Raw genomic sequence first — 17846 nt, forward strand, 5'->3', positions numbered from 1 at the left:
TTTTGCCATTACAGCCCCTTTTTCACTTATGCATGCACCAGGCCCCTAAACTGTCTCTGCACATCTCTGAATAGCAGCAGCAGCTCGTTACCTATTTGCACGTTGGTTTCTCCCACAATCTGCTCTACTGTTTCACTCATGTCTTTTATCCCCCCCCCCGCCCCCTCTCTCTCTCTCTCCCTCTCTGTCAATAGTCACAGCTGTATCTGTAGGTTCTTCACAATAAAAATAGTCTGGGTGCTTTGTGTATACAAAGAGTTTGCCTGAATCAGCAGAAATGTTTCAAAACGGCTCCAGACTACTGAAAGCGACCAGGATTAAACGCTAGTCTAGTACAGTAGATGTCAAACAGAAACAAAACTAAAAAAAGAGGGAAACTAAACTAAAGCAGCCTACAGCCTTTTAAAATGTATTTTCCTGGTTCACTTTTGACGGGGAGGAGAAGGCACTATGGCAGGTGAAGTGACATCACCACCACCTCCGACCGCGGATGGCGTGACCGCAGTCCTCCGACATAGGCTACTCAGCTGCTGCACTGACACTGCCTGCGCCTGGATCCTGTCTGTGACAAGCGGCTTGTCCAGTTGTTTGCAGTGTTCTGCACCATAACATAGACATCGGTTCGCGCAAACAGATGCGGGATTCTCGCAATCCTGCGCCCAATTTCAGGCACTGATTGTGCAGAAAAGGAGGGGGCGCCATGGGCGCACACCAGCAATTTTTGTTTTTGTTTGTGTGTTGTTTTGTGAGGGCTACAGAGCGCCCTAGCCGAACTGGCGCCCCAGGCAGGAAACTGTTTTGCCTGTAGGGCGAGCCGGCCCTGCCTGGCTTAGCCTAGCCAGTGACTCATAGGAATAGACTACGTGACAACCAGGAATAGACTAGTGACCACTGGAGAGACAGTTGACAGCCGGAACAGAGACGGCACCCGGCAGCAGTATGGGTTAGCGCCCCAGCCTGCGTCTTCCGTGAGGAAGAAGCCCAACAATCCACGAGAGGCCCTCTAGGAGGGCCATTCAAGCCGCAAGTGGAGTCTGCAGTGCCACCAATTACTGGTACTGCATGGTATCCACCAAGATACCATCACATCGGAATGAGATGTTTGGAGCGGCGGAGTCTGGTGCAGCGCACAGGTCCTAGACCTGGTGAGACGAGGGAGGAGCCCGGCCGGGTGGCAACCCACAGAGCCCGGTCCCTCTACGTACCAGAGCCCTTCTCCCCCCCGGTCCCGGCAGAGTAGTTCCGGAGCAGCGGATTGAGTGGCCCTGACCACGTGACCACCTTCGACCCTTCCTAGAGGGCTGACCGTGGGTAGCTACTGGGACGTAAGTTGGGGCTTGGCCAGCCCCGGCTGGGTCACCTGGGCGAGGGTGTATGATGTTGCGAGACCCGAAACATCCTATGACCCCAGGGTCATCACTGAGGATACGTCCCAGTTGCATCCATGCAATGTTTTCTCTTTATGGGCTGCCAATGTTAGGGCTCTAATGTTTTGGTAGCAAGGAACTTATGGGCTGATATATGTGCCACCTCAAATTGAATTCGAATTGCTCAACTTGAATTCGAAATTTTTCATTTTGAATTTGAATTGCTCTTTTTGAATTCGAAATTTTTCATTTTGAAATTGAATTGCTCTATTTGAATTCGAATTTTTTTATTTTGAAATTGAATTGCTCTATTTGAATTTGTATTGCTCTATTTGAATTCGAATTTTTTCATTTTGAAATTGAATTGCTTTTATATTTTGAAATTTTTATTTTTTAATGTGAGTTGAAAAACTGAATCTGAATAGCATAATTTTAAACTGAATTTATTTGCTTTGAAATTATTCAGTTTCCACATTCCTATTTCAAAATTCAATTCAAAATTTTCAGAATCTTGTGTTCAAAAATTTCAACATGTGTGTGCGCCATCCGGGTCCTTCAAGGAGGAAGAGGAGGAAGGAGGAAGAGCAATCGAGCGCAGATTGACCGAACTCCTTTTTAGGTGAGGGGCCGAAGGCTGCTATCTGCTTTCGTTTTTGAGATGATCGATCCCCATTTTGAGGTTAGATGCTTTTTTCATATGAACTAAATAAAATTCTTCTGAACACGATTCCGTTTGTTGGCAGTCTCAAATCGAACGCAGTTTAATGAAAACGTAACTTATTAGATCAGGGAAACGTTATGGCAGTGCTATCGCAAAAACCAATCAAATGCTCGTTTTAGCGTCACATGACTTGAATCAGCCAATGATATTCCCGCAAACAGGACGTATAGGAAGTGTGAACAAACCATAACAAACGCATCACAGAACGAAGCCGCTGGTAAGTCTGTTGAGATAATGTTTAGCGAATATAATTCATAATCGTTTTAATAGTAATAGTAATACTACTTTGCTACATCTTTGATGCAGTCAATATTGGCAACCGGCTAGTGTTAAATGAATTGTCATCACACAAGTTGTCTCTTTGCTGGTGTTAGGCTACAGCTAACACCATGTTGGACGTTACCAGAGTGGGAAATTAATTATTTTGCGTCTTAAATCTACCAGCCACTTTAGTATTTCACCAGCATTTAGCTGCAGTGCTAGATTCTCACCCTGCACATAAGGCTGCTGTTGCAGTAGTGGCCTTGTGTCCATTCTAGACAAGGAAGACAAACCCCAAGACTGTGTTACAGTAGGCTAAGTGTATCTTGTCCTATAATTGACCAGACTAGACAGAGGTTGAAGTAGAAGAGATAACATTTATTACAAACGTTTACATCATCTGCAGCTCACCAGTTACTCGTGTCAATATTTTAACCTAAAATGTTTTAGCATTGATTTTTAAAATAATTGCAAAGAATAACAGTTTTATGTTCTCCTGTAGGATGTGTTTTGGAGAGCATTGATAAAGGACTACCAGTACATCCCAGATCTCCAGAGCCTGAACAACGTTTTCTGTCAAGCTGCGAATGAGGGCTAGGTGTGACAGGAAACATGTCGTCACAGATTGTCTTTTGAAATGTAGCATATGAAATATAGCCCAATTAATTATAGTATATAGTAATCTTATTTTTTCCAACTAGAAAATGTTCAGTTTGTAGCAGCAAGGTGCATACCTCTGACACTAACACTGTGTTAAACTATAAAGGTGGAGGTTACAGGTGTAGCCTCAGCAAGTGAGACATCCAGGTGGAATGAGGAGGATTCAGAGGAACTAATGCCAGGGTTTTTATTTACAAACCAAATCCCTTGATTAATGATGGAAAATCATGTGGACAGATGATTTGGCCTAAAAGACAAACAAGGTATTAACAAAGGATTTGATCAAACAAGGGAAAACAAATTAAACTGTAAAGTAATATAATAAATCTAATTCAAATCAAATACTCAATCAATATTCAAAGGAACTAACTATAATAAACTAACACTTCAAACGATGCATCTGCACATGGACAATCAATTGGGAAGAACAGAGCAGAGCAGCCTCCTCTCAACAGCATACATGGCCTACTGAGCTTCACCCAATCAACCACCCTTTATTGAGCCCATGTGCAGCTCAATCAGGGCCCCAGGTGTGGCTGGTTAGGTGGGGCTGAACTGGTGGGGGGATTTTGTACAACTAACATTTAAAAAAGTCTAACATTGAAGTATTTTTTACTCTGAAGAAGACTAGAAGAAGATTACCTGTCAAAATGTCACTCAGCCCCTATTAATAAACGTGGAGACAGAAAAGAGTGCTCCATATGTCTTTACTCCAGGCAGTCTGTGAAGTGCCCAGGTAAAACTTCTTTCTATGTAGGTTCCACTATAACATTTCTAAATTAAATGCTGCCGGTCACTAACACTAACCCATCTTTGCAGGCCACATCATCAGTGCACACTCATATTCATGCAACTCCATTATTCAGCACTGTAAATGTTACTGTTGCAAACAGTATGAATAGTTAATTGATTGTGTCCCACATCTGTTATTTTGGAATAAAAAAATATTCTATGCCCTGAAATGTAATGTCATGCATAATTACTTAGATTTTCTGACATCACATTAGGAGGGGTTATGCATTGTCATTTATGCTGTGATGGTAAATAAAAGGCACATATATAAATGTCCTTATTTATTACAGGTAAAACCAAACATGAAACTACTAACAAGTACTGTACATGTTTTATAAAATTTAATGATAGCCTGCATATCACTGTATAGATTAAGACTGTTCTTCACAGCCACAAATATCAATATGCAAGATGATTGGCAGGGTTCCTACATGCTTTCCATTTTTAAATTACATATTTTCCCATGTTCTTGACTGGATTTGATTTATGTAGGTATATTATGCTATTCAGATTCAGTTTTTCAACTCACATTAAAAAATAAAAATTTCAAAATATAAAAGCAATTCAATTTCAAAATGAAAAAATTCTAATTCAAATAGAGCAATTCAAATTCAAATAGAGCAATTCAATTTCAAAATAAAAAAATTCGAATTCAAATAGAGCAATTCAATTTCAAAATGAAAAATTTCGAATTCAAAAAGAGCAATTCAAATTCAAAATGAAAAATTTCGAATTCAAGTTGAGCAATTCAAATTCAATTTGAGGTGGCACATATATCAGCCCATAGGAACTCCTGGCAATTTAACTCCCAGGGGCCCCTTGTGGCTGAAAATGGAGGCTAGCTCTATTGCCAATTCCTCTCTGCCAGCCATGCTATTTTCTATGCTAGAGAAGCCGGAACATGGCCACTACCAACGAAGACCACGCTCAGGTGGGCACTTTCAATGGGACAGCTGTGGGAGGCCTGCAGTGCTAATGCTCCAAGAGAGTGGTAATAGAGTGGTTTTGATGCCGCCTTGCGGTGATAAATATAAATGCAGTTGTGATTCTGTAAACCGGATGTGTTCCTGCTAGCCTAGCACATTAAATTGTATTGCCAGTCCTGATATGTGTGTTGAACAGTAAAGACGTGTTCTGAGAACTTCCTGTGTGATTATTGAAGATGAACAATATATCACAAATGGCGACAAGGATTTAAAAAGAATTCCGCCGCGTGACAAAGGCCGCCGACGAAAAAAAGACAGTTCACTGGTTGTAAGAAGACAAAACACGGCATTTTGTGGAGGAACCAGGGACGTGTCAAGCTAACAGTTAGCATTTGCTGGCTAACATGGCGTGGCAAGTGGGTCGCGTGGATGAATATATGGAGTCAAAGGAGGATTTTGATTCATATTTGGAGCGTCTTGAGCAGTGGATGTTGGCGAATGAAGTCGACGATGATAAGAAAGTGTGTGTTTTTCTTTCTGTGATTGGGGCGGACACTTACAAGCTGCTGAAGAACTTGGTGTCTCCACATATGCCGAGTACGTTGCAGTATGATGAACTGACGAGAGCGTTGAGTGCACATTACAAGCCCGCACCAATAGTGATAGCTGAACGCTTCCGTTTTCAGAAACGTAACCAGAAAGAAGGAGAGACTGTTTCTGATTATATGCTGGCTTTGAGGCAGCTGTCAGCTACGTGCAGTTTTGGACAGTACATGGATGAAGCCCTGAGGGATCGCTTTGTGAGTGGGCTGTGTTCGGATGCTGTGCAGCGCAGGCTACTGTCGGAGAAGGATCTGACTTTTCCGAGGGCATGTGAGATCGCAATGTCAATGGAGCTTGCGTCCAGTAATACAATGGAGTTTTCAGGACACAGCGGATCTCAACAGGTAAATGCCCTGTCAAGTTTTCAAGCTTTTTCTGACAAGGGGAGGAAAGGGCAATTCAGACGGGAAAATAATAACAAAGCGAGAGGTTTTAAAAAAGACACTGGGGGGCAGCAATCATGTTATAGATGTAACGGAAGACACTCAGCACGGGATCACTGCCTCCTCTGAGGAGGAGCACTTCAAAAAGCTGGAGGAGGTGCTCACACGCCTTGAGAAACATGGCGTCAGAGTGAAGCTATCAAAATGCAAGTTTCTCCAGGGCAGTGTGCAGTATTTGGGACACCGCATCGACAAGGAGGGCCTCCACCCTACTGATGAAAAAGTGGAAGCCATAACAAAAGCCCTGAGCCAACAAACGTCATGGAACTGAAGTCGTTTCTAGGCGTTCTAAGCTATTACAGTCGTTTCATGGAAAACCCATCCACCCTTCTCCAACCTCTGCACCAGCTGCTGAGAAATGAGACAACATGGGTTTGGACAACTGAATGTCAAAAGGCATTTGAAAATGCAAAGCAGCTACTGCTACAAAATAAGGTGTTGACACACGCCTGCCATTGAAGATTGCGTGTGACGCATCACCTTATGGGGTGGGTGCGGTCATTTCTCATGTCATGGAGAATGGGGAGGAACATCCTGTGGCTTTTGCGTCTAGGACACTAACAGATGCTGAGAGGAAGTATGCCCAAATTGAAAAAGAGGCACTTGCCATCATCTTCGGAGTCAAGAAATTCCACAAGGATCTGTACGGGAGAAAGTTCACACTTCTCACGGATCACAAGCCACTGCTAGCCATACTGGGACCAAATTCAGCAATTCCAACTCTGGCAGCACAAAGAATGCAACGCTGGGTTCTCATTCTCATGGCTTAGGCTACACTTATGAGATTGAATACAAGAAGGGTGCTGATCATGCAAATGCTGATGCTTTGTTATGCCTCCCCCGAGTCTCGGCGGACAACACAGCCAACACGTTCTCACTCCGAGCACGTAGCATATTGACGCTTTGTCCCGTCCCTTATGCGCCACTTGTTACTAACATGGTACCCTTGAGCGACCCATGAAACGACTTGGGCTTTCCGACTAAACTCAATGCAAACCCATAGAAGTCATCTTTGACGCTTATGGCAACTGCTCCCCCATTAGCGTCTGGGGGGAGGTTAGGTTTAGGCGTGGGGGGTGGGAGAGGTTAGGTTTAGGGTCTGGGGGAGGTTAGGTTTAGGCATGGGGGTGGGAGAGGTTAGGGTTAGGGTTAGGGTCTGGGGGAGGTTAGGTTTAGGCATGGGGGGTGGGAGAGGTTAGGTTTAGGGTTAGGGTCTGGGAGAGGTTAGTTCCTCCAGAGCCTAATGGGGGAGCACTTGACTAACGGCGGAGCAGTTAGGCTGATGAGGGAGCAGTTAGGCTAATGGGGGAGCAGTTGCCATAAGCGTCAAAGATTACTTCCATGGGTTTGCATTGAGTTTAGACGGAAAGCCCAAGTCGTTCCATGTGTCGCTCAAGGGTACCATGTTAGTAACAAGCGACGCACAAGGGACGGGACAAAGCGTCAATATGCTACACGCTCAGCGTGAGAACGGGTTGAATCAGCAGCAGAGGGGAGTATTTTTACTTCTCACATGTGGAGGATCTACCAGTGTGTGCTGAAGACATTGAGAAAGCTACTTTGGCTGCGTTTCCCAAAAGCTTCTTAGCACTAAGAAGCTTCTTTAACCCTTCTTAAGGCCCCCTTAAGAAGCAAACGTGTTTCCCCATTGCTTCTTAGCCTAAGATGATCTTTTGTTATGAAGGCATGCGTTTCCCAAAAGCTTCTTAGCACTAAGAAGCTTCTTTGACCCTTCTTAACTCATTGAGTGCCAGCCACTTTTGGAGAACGGACGCTCCCAGTGCCAGAAGTTCAGAGCGTTTTCAGTGATTTCTCGAGGCCCACAGAATATTGTGTGATATTACTATGTAAACACAGAACACGCAAAAAGAACAAGGAGGCTCTATTGTATCATCAGCAAAAAAAAGTTTATTGATACCATTTTCCGTTCTTTAGTTATCAGATAGGAGAAGATAGGTCAAAAACAGCAAATACAGGCATTTCTATCGAGAAGCTGAGATATTCAGCCTTTTGTGAAATGCAACGTTTCAAGCACATTCACTGACTCTAGCTAATATTTTCTGATGTAGTGACGTGGTGTAGTTGTGTGCTGCCCTGGGTGCCCCACCCCCCTCTCCCCCCCTCAGCTACAAACTCCTCCCCACACTAGTAACACACAGCCTCACGCACCCAGCGTCTATTTTCGGAGTGCTTTTTGTGCGCCGCCTCCCAGGCAGCGCGACAACGAAATGCCAAGCCGGACTGCAGGGAAAGCGTTGGGCTAACCGTGTGAAGAAACTATGCAGACAGACAGACAGAGGCAGAGGAGCTCAGTTGTGTGCGCGGATTGACTGCTGTTGCCAGGCACCGTCAGTTGCAGCCAGAGCAATCTACATGGCTCTGGGCTGCAGCATGAGCGCTTTCTCTGTCCTCTCTGGGGGGGGGGGGGTTAGGGTTGGGGGGGGGGGGGGGGGGTGTGGAGGAGGAGGGGGCAGAGAGGTCTGTCTGTTCCCTCCCCCGCCTCCTCCTCTCGCGTTCCCCCTGCTCTCCCTCCCCTGCACCCTCCCACCTCTCCTTCTCTGTTCTCTCCTCCTCTCTGTCCTCTCCCCTCTCTCACATTCCCCCTGCACTCCTCCCCCCTCCCCTTCTCTGTCCTCTCTGGGGGGGGGGGGATGTGGAGGAGGAGGGGGCGGAGAGGTCTGTTCCCTCCCCCGCCTCCTCCTCCCGTGTTCCCCCTGCTCTCCCTCCCCTCCACCCTCCCACCTCTCCTTCTCTGTTCTCTCCTCCTCTCTGTCCTCTCCCCTCTCTCACATTCCCCCTGCACTCCTTCCCCTGCACCCTCCCACCTCTCCTCCTCTCTGTCCTCTCCCCTCTCTCACATTCCCCCTGCACTCCTTCCCCTGCACCCTCCCACCTCTCCTTCTCTGTTCTCTCCTCCTCTCTGTCCTCTCTGGGGGGGGGGGGAGGAGGGAACAGAGAGGTCTGTTCCCTCCCCCGCCTCCTCCTCTCGCGTTCCCCCTGCTCTCCCTCCCCTGCACCCTCCCACCTCTCCTCCTCTCTGTCCTCTCCCCTCTCTCACATTCCCCCTGCACTCCTCCCCCTGCACCCTCCCACCTCTCCTCTGTCCTCTCTGGGGGGGGGGGGGTGTGGAGGAGGAGGGGGCGGAGAGGTCTGTTCCCTCCCCCGCCTCCTCCTCCCGCGTTCCCCCTGCTCTCCCTCCCCTGCACCCTCCCACCTCTCCTTCTCTGTTCCCTCCTCCTCTCTGTCCTCTCCCCTCTCTCACATTCCCCCTGCACTCCTTCCCCTGCACCCTCCCACCTCTCCTTCTCTGTTCTCTCCTCCTCTCTGTCCTCTCTGGGGGGGGGGGATGTGGAGGAGGAGGGGGCAGAGAGGTCTGTTCCCTCCCCCGCCTCCTCCTCTCGCGTTCCCCCTGCTCTCCCTCCCCTGCACCTTCCCACCTCTCCTTCTCTGTTCTCTCCTCCTCTCCCCTCTCTCACATTCCCGCTGCACTCCCTCCCCTGCACCCTCCCACCTCTCCTTCTCTGTTCTCTCCTCCTCTCTGTCCTCTCTGGGGGGGGGGGGGGATGGAGGAGGAGGGAGCGGAGAGGTCTGTTCCCTCCCCCGCCTCCTCCCTCTCGCGTTCCCCCTGCTCTCCCTCCCCTGCACCCTCCCATCTCTCCTTCTCTGTTCTCTCCTCCTCCACATTTCCCATTCTTTCCCCACCTCCTTCTCCCTCCTTCTGCTCCTCCTCCTTCTCCTCTTCTCCCCTATTTTCCTGAATCCCTGCCACTTCCTGCTCTCCCCTCTCTCACATTCCCCCTGCTCTCCTTCCCCTGCACCCTCCCGCCTCTCCTTCTCTGTTCTCTCCTCCTCCACATTTCCCATTTTCTCCCCACCCTCGCCCTAATCCGGGCCCGTATCCTACTCCCTCCCCCCCCCCAACCCTAGACCCTACCTCTACCCTGGCTCTCCCTCCCCTGCACCCTCCCGTCTCTCCTTCTCTGTTCCCTCCTCCTCCGCATTTCCCCTTGCGTCTCTCCTTCTCTGTTCCCTCCTCCTCCGCGTTTCCCCGTTTTCTCCCCGCCTCCTCCCTCCCTCACACTCCCCCTGCTTCTCTACCCTGGCTCTCCCTCCCCTGCACCCTCATCTCTCCTTCTCTGTTCTCTCCTCCTCCACATTTCCTATTTTCTCCCCACCTCCCCCCTCTCCTCCGTCTATATTGCTCATTCTCTCCCCACCTCCTCCCTCCCCCTGCTCTCTTCTCCCCCACACCTCCCCTCCCTTCCCCCCTCCTGCTCTCTCCTCTTGCTCCTTCCCCACCTCCTATACCCTCCAGCATCTCCCATTCCCTCCCCACCCCATCACTCTCTCACATTCCCCCTGCTCTTCTCCCTTCTCCTGCTCTCTCCTCTGCTCTCCCCTCATTCCTATATTTTCTATATTATCAATTGTTCAAATGTTATCTTTATTCTGTATATTCTTGTTACTGTTGTGTCAGCTAGAATTAGCTATACTTTCTGTGAAGCCCTCTGAGACATGCTTGTGAATTAGGGCTATATAAATAAACTTGACTTGACTTGACTTGACTTTCTCTTTGATCAGGGGGCTTTTTCAGGCTATATTTCGGACATTTCTCTAATCTGGAGAGCACTGTCGCCACCTATGGGTCTGTAAAATAGGTTATACACACCCAATAGCTACAATATTTGTACAGGAGATACAGAAGGCTTTGATCAACGTCCCACCGCCAAAAAACGCAATTGACGAACATGTTCGTCCTTGGCACTCTACGTTACTAAACCAATTGACGAACATGTTCGTCCATGGCACTCAATGAGTTAAGGCTCCCGTAAGAAGCCAACGCGTTTCCCGATTGCTTCTTAGCCTAAAATGATCTTTCGTTAAGAAGGCTGTGTTTCCCAAAAGCTTCTTAGCGCTAAGATGATCTTTCGTTAAGAAGGTTTTGTAAGAAGGGTCTGGGGCATTCTTAACACCTTTTTAATGACGAAACACTGGCAGATCCAGCCGCGTCAGGCAAAAGGAGATACTTGTGTCCACTGTTCCTCTTGTGTTTTTCCCTTTTTCCTTTCTTTCATGCACCCTTTAGTGTTTAAAATTGGGGAACACTTGAAAATCTCCCCTCTATGTATGGTTACTTGTGTTTTAAATGTTTTACTGTAGGCTATATTCCTCTAATGAGAATGGATTCCTTTTATAATAAGAATGTTGTGGATTTATATAGCACCTTTCACAGAACCCAAGGTCGCTTAAATTCTGTAGTGTTTCTCGCAATTTTGTTGTACGCTGTGTATATAAAGCAATTTGAACTGCAGTCCATCTCTGAAATAAATAATGTTTAATAGAAGAAGTTCTTGTTTAACATGACCACGATTAGGTTATTCTACAACAGTATTTCTCAACCACTGGGTCGTGGCCCACTGGTGGGCTCAGAGTGCCATCTAGTGGGCCACAGAGGACCTCTCACATCGAGATGGTGGACAGCTCCAGTTAAGATGCTTCTTAACTCATTCTCTGCCAGGGTCATTTCGGTCTGTGTGCTCCCAGTGCCAGGATTTTGAGCATATTTCCTGATCTTCCAGGACCCACAGAATATTCTGTGCTAGGAATAAAATTACACAACATATCTCACAATAAAGCAGAGACTCTCTTCTTACCCCTTGTAAAAAACTGAGGGCCCTATTCTCCCACAGGCCTTCGGCACTAAAACGGGCCTTAACCGCAAAAAAACGTGCCTTGCGCCTGTTTTGGGACGATATCAATATGGCTTTACGCTGCCAAATGCGCTTTAGGCCGAATGGGCGTGGCGCAGTCCCAGAATGGGCCAAAGTGGGCGTGTCGGCCTTAAATCTCGGCGTACTGATATCTTGGCACCTGCCTTAAATTTAGCGCTTTGCGCCTTTGAAAACCAGGCCTATTCACTGCGCCAGTGCACTTGTGCCTCTCCCCTGTCACCCTTCTCTGTCTCTCTCTGAAACCAGGCCTATTCAGTGCGCCAGTGCTCTTCTGCCTCTGAGTCACCCTTCTCTCTCTCTCTCTGACTCCCTCGCTCAAACAGACACAACACATAGCAGCACCCAGCTTCCCATAGGAAATAGCAGTTGTAAGTTTACTGCCTGTGAATGTCCACTCCCAGCATGCAATTGGGTCCTCCATTTCGCTACTAAATAGAGCCGAAATAGATATAAAAGGTAGATCTAAAATAATGTGTAATGGTAAGACAACCTGCAATTGTCGAACATTTCAATATTGGACCAAATAAAACATGAAATGAAACACCACCCTATGTGAAACATATATGTCCTCTTGAGCCTATATATACCCTGTGTGGATTTAGCGTGATTTAGGTAAGTGACAGCGGAACGCGCTTCGGAAGCTTCTACTGTCATCTGCTATACTGTGATGTGCGCTCCAATAACTTCGCCCTACTCCACATTTAGTTTTACAATAAAAACACATTTATGCAATGACTTTACATAATGTAGGGTATATTTATGTGCATCATTCTACCTGCAGCAGGGGAGAGAAAACGATATCTTTCTGGACAAACTTTCACCAATCTAATAGGCTATATTTTTCTAGCTGATGCGTTTAGTACATTATTTTCACTTTGATCTTGCTATAGTGTAGCGTATTTACATGCTTGCAGTATTGAAACTGCAGTTAGATTGGTTTGAGAAGCATAATAATATGGAATAATAGCCTATAATGCAGACAGACAGGCTGGATGAAGGGAGGGGGGGGGGGGGGGGGCAGAGCGTTTGGCTTTCGTCTGGTTTTGCGGGATCACTGGAATTGGAGCTAAAAAGGCAAGCGTGCGATTCGTTTATTGCACTTATCCAATGAGCATGACGGTGCATAATTTTACGCCTAAAAGGCGTGGTTGTAATGCTTTGGGCTGCATCTAGCGCCAGCACGACGATATCAAGTGCGCCTTTCCACGCCCACTGCTTTGATCTGCGCCTGCCGCTCGGCCTAGAAACTGCGCCGATGCAACGATAGGGGCCTGAATCTCTACCATGTTTCCTTGTTTAGTTACAAGCAGTGGAAGTTAGCTTGTTTTCACTAAAATGTCCTCCTTGGGAGAGAAATAGGAGAAAAAGAGGTTTTTAGTGAAGGACACCGTTTCAAGCAGAACTCTCTTTTGAGCCTTTTATTTTTTGCCTCAGTGACACATCAGACATATACAGTATTTGTTTTCCCAAATAAATAAATAAAAAATAAAAAATAAGAGAATGTATTTGAGGGAGCTGTGTCAGTCCATCCCGCCCAGTGAGTGATTGATTGATTGATTGACTTTATTTGGTGATAAAAACAGGACATAAGACAACATATCACCGAGGATAAAAACACAATAAAGCCCGAAGGCTTATTTCCATTGTGGTCCCCATGGAGACAAGACAGACAACGTAAATACGTGTAACAAAGAAGTGCAAGTGGGAACATAATTTAAAACTAATACAACTCCATTAAAAGATAAATTACTAACTCAGTGAGCGGCTACAGAGAGAGAGAGAGAGAGAGAGAGTCTGGCCCCTGGGGTTTCTTGACAGATGAGGCTTGGCCGCAGCCTCCTTGCTACAGTATTGTCAGTAAAATGGAAGAACCTCAGAATAAGTTGGAACCTATTTCGAGACATGGTCTTTCCGAAATAGGTGGTGTAGGACTACACACAGGACTGGGACTAGGACTGGACTGCGCCTCCATCGACTCAGAGTCTGAAAACACAAAATATCAAAGTATGATAAATATGTGCACAAAATCAAATAAATAATTTACTTTTACAGTTGCCATGTGGATTTTTAGCTTAGCTTGATAAAAGCATAAACAAATGGAACGAACCCTTATGTGGTCACACTCACACACTCTCTCTCTCTCTCTCTCTCACACACACACACACACACACACACACACAGGAATAACGAGTGCTGTAACGTTACCTGCTGTCACGTTACCTCTCATAACTAACGTTAGCACAGAAGATCACACAATAGCTACGTTAGTGCTGTAAACTTTGAAATGTTTATGTGACACAGACGGCTGTGTGTGATCATTTCATCTCAAACGCGATACAAAAAATAGGCTACTTTTTACCATCGTCATCGCTCTCTCCAAGTGGCACCCATTTCTCCTCCTCCGATTCATCTGTGTCAGACGGATCAGAACGCTGTGAAGGGGAGCCTTCGTCGCCCTGGCGCTCCGTCGTGGAGCAACAACAAAAATGCCGGCGTCTTCCTCGCCATCGTCGCCATCCGAGAACTCTGGGTCGGACTCTGTTTCGACCACAGGCTCCACCCATGAATACTAAACTAGCGGGTTCCTTTTATCAGTTTGACTTGAAACAATGTCACAGGCTGGGAAAGTGTCTGATGTAATGTAAACACCCAAAACATGAAAGTACGTCCGAGTACGTCTTTGGCACAGAACGCCATTGTTAAAAGTACGTCCGGGTACGTCTTTGGCAGAGAATGAGTTAAGAGCCTTCTTTAGCGATGTGTTAAGAAGGCTGTTAAGAAGGCGTTTGGGAAACACTTCTTTGGAGCCTTCTGAACTCCTTAAGAAGCTTCTTAACTCCTTAAGAAGCTTCTTTGTTGGGAAACGCAGCCTTTGAAAGATCCATTACTCAGCAAGGTTTGGAGCTACACTATGAATGGATGGCCTGGCTATGTGCAGAACGAAGCGCTGAAGCCATACTTTATACGCAGACATGAGTTGTCAGCAGAACAAGGCTGCCTTCTCTGGGGACAGCGAGTCATCATACCCCCAGCTTATCGACAGAGATTGCTGGAAGATCTACATCATGAGCATCCAGGTATCTGTCGTATGAAGGCGCTCGCCTGCAGCTACCTCTGGTGGCCAGGCTGTGATGGTGAAATACAAGAGCTGGTGCAAGGTTGCCCTGTCTGCCAAGCTGTACAGAAAATGTCAGGTGTGGCACCGCTACACCCTTGGAAATGGCCTGAAATAGTGTGGCAAAGAATACATATTGATTTTGCTGAAAAGGATAAGCAATACTTTCTAGTGCTGATCGATAGCCATTCAAAATGGTTAGAAGTGTTCCCCATGTCCTCTATCACCTCTCACAACACCATTGAAGTGCTGCGGGGCCTGTTTGGATCGTATGGATTACCAGAGGAGCTGGTGGTATCAGATAATGGTCCTCAGCTGGTGTCTAAGGAGTTCACTCAGTTCCTGGAGAGGAATGGAATCAAACACACTGCTGTACCTGCATACCACCCCACGTCAAATGGGGCAGCAGAGAGATCAGTGCAAATCCAAATACCACTCATTCACCGTCTGGCAAATTTTCTTCTGATGTATCGCAGTACACCCCACACTGTGACTGGTCAGACGCCAGCGGAGTTGTTCTTGAAATGCCAGATCCAAACCCTTTTCAGTTTGCTAAAGCTATCATGACCATGGAGTCTCCCCCGTTCGTTCCTTCCTGGAAGGAGAGACAGTCCGCATCCGAAATTTCAGGGGGGGAGTGGAGAAATGGATTCAGGGAACTGTTCTTGAGAGACTGGGAAATGTCACTTACATGGTTCAAGATGGACTGAGACAGCGCACAGTGCATGTCGACCACATGTTGCCATGGCGACAGACTGTGGTAAGACCCCCAGCTAAGCTGTTTCCACCCGTGGCCGAGAATGTGCCATCAGTAGCTATGGACTGTGTTGTTCCACAGATTTCACCCAGTACACCAGTGAGCCTGACATCACCCCCTGTTCTCACTGAACCACCTGAACTGTCTGTCGAGAGGCCGCCAACGCCTAAAACACCCACAGCCAGTGAAAGCACTCCGGTAAAACGCCGGTAAAACGCCGGTACCCAGAAAGGCACCGGGTGCGACCACAGAGACTGAAGCAATAAAAAAGAAAAAAGAAAAAAAGAGTCTTAGACAAGGGGGTTGTAATTGTAAAAGATGAGTGCTTGGGGTCAGACAAGAGGATTCTGGGAATGAATTTGTTTAACCAATGTTGGATGGCTCTGTTTCAGGAAGACCACAGAGGGATGACTGCATTCACCTCCACCATTCTACGTAAGGCGAAAGGAGCTTGGGAGAAGGCGGCTTTCACCACTTGCAGGCAAATTGAAGAGGAGTCCCCACCTGATGGGAAAGTGGGTGTGGCCAGGCTCACCAGACAAGAACCTGTGGAGGTAGTATTTTGTAATACATAATTTTATTACATAAACCAACATCTGCCTCTTGTGTCTGTGTTGGTGTGACACACACACACAAACACAAACACACAGACACACACAGGCGCGGACTGCATAATTGGGCACGTCGGGCAAATGCCCGGTGGCCTGGCCTGGCCTGGCCTGGCCTGGCCTGGCCTGGCCTGCAAAAAAAAAAATGGTGTGTGCCCGCAGTCAGGCCACTCACTGAACAGCAGGCCAGTCGCCGCCTACTGGTTTACTAGTGGTTTTATTACTTTATTAGTTAGTCTGAAGTAATAATTACACCTGCAGGGTTAAAGTGGGTGCATCTCATTGTAAAATTGGACTCAGAAGCTCGGAACCATTGATGGTATGAAAATATGGACAGAGCCACCGTGTCACTCATTCATTTCTGGACTCTTGTGTTGGAGCCTTGAGTTTTGCATTGCTCAACACTTGGCTATAGGCTATAGAGACTAAAACCATTGTAGTAGGGGGATACTAGGACCCAGGACAGCCCTTGGCCAATCAAGAGTGAGTTACACAAACTAATAAGACGCTCATGGAGCACAGGTGTGTCAGCTTCATGCCTACTCACTCCTGATGTGCGCATGTCCTCTGGGTAGGCCAAGCAAATCATTTTAACATGAAACTGTGTTTTACTAAGATTATTTCAATTGATTGTTGGGTAATGTAGGGGTGCTAATGCACCTTGAGGTACTGTATTGATGTTTTTATGTAAATATGACTTTGTTGGTCTGCCAACATTTTGTTTCTAATATTTTATTGTTCTCATTGTTCATCTGCCTCGACGCAAATTCCCGTGAGTTGGTAAAATCGCAGAGACCTGAAATTTGGCACAATGACGGATATTGGGTGCTAGTTTCTGAAGGTGACACTATAATTAAAGGTTTCACGTTGAAGGCCACAACTCCTCGCTGTTTGTCCGATTTTCAAGCAAGTTTTTTCCACATGTTCAGGTGAACCTGCTCTACAAATTTGCCTCAAGGACCCTCAAGGTCCGCCTCGAAAATGTTTGAGATATTTTGAAAAGTTTGGAAAACACATTTTCGACATCTCCTCCTAGACAGATTTCCACCAAAATCGCCAGGAAGCATCTATGGAGCAAGCTCTACAATCCTTGGATGTTTAAAATCTACTTTAATTTCAGAGATATTAACCCTTAAAGTTGTGAGAGGGCGTGGCCTCTCAGCTCAATTGTCATAACTTGGTGGAAGTTTGGTGGAGATGTTCTGAGATCATCACAGTCACTTCGTCACTTCCTGTACTGTGCGTGTGTGTGTTTGTGGCTGCTGGTGGGCACTGCTGGCGCCGTCTGTGGCTGCCGCTCCTCTGTCAGTATGTTTTATTTTGCTTTTCACCTATTTTCTTCTGTTTCCCCATCGACTTTTGTTTGTTTTATCCTTTTCTGTCTTCCCCTGTTCATCGTGTCTGTCTGTCTTTCGCTACTTCACTCTCCCTGCCCTCTGCTAGCCGGCTAACGGTAGCCAACAACAACATCTGTTAGCCGCCGGCTAGCGCTACACCTGGCCTGCTTGGAGCTGCCCTGCTCGCTCTGTCCCGCTAACGTTTTCTGGATTATTCACACTCGGACTTCCACTTTTTTATTTTTACTGGACCACTCATTTTCCCGGATTTCCCCCTTCCTCTGGATTTCATCTTCCCCTGGCTGCACTCATCCAATTCCCCTCGGTACTGCGAGTAGCTCACTCACTCCCCGTGCTTACTCCCACTGCTGCTAACGTTACATCCCACTCACGCACTATCTATCTATCCCTATGGCTCCCCTACTAAACCCTCTCTCCTATCTACTAACATTACTAACCCTTTCTATCCCCGCTAACCCCACCCTTCTGCTGCATGGTACACCCTGGTCTCCCTACCTGCCCCC

The sequence above is a fragment of the Poromitra crassiceps genome (assembly GCF_964638095.1).
Source record: "Poromitra crassiceps genome assembly, chromosome: 2".
Classification (NCBI taxonomy): domain Eukaryota; kingdom Metazoa; phylum Chordata; class Actinopteri; order Beryciformes; family Melamphaidae; genus Poromitra; species Poromitra crassiceps.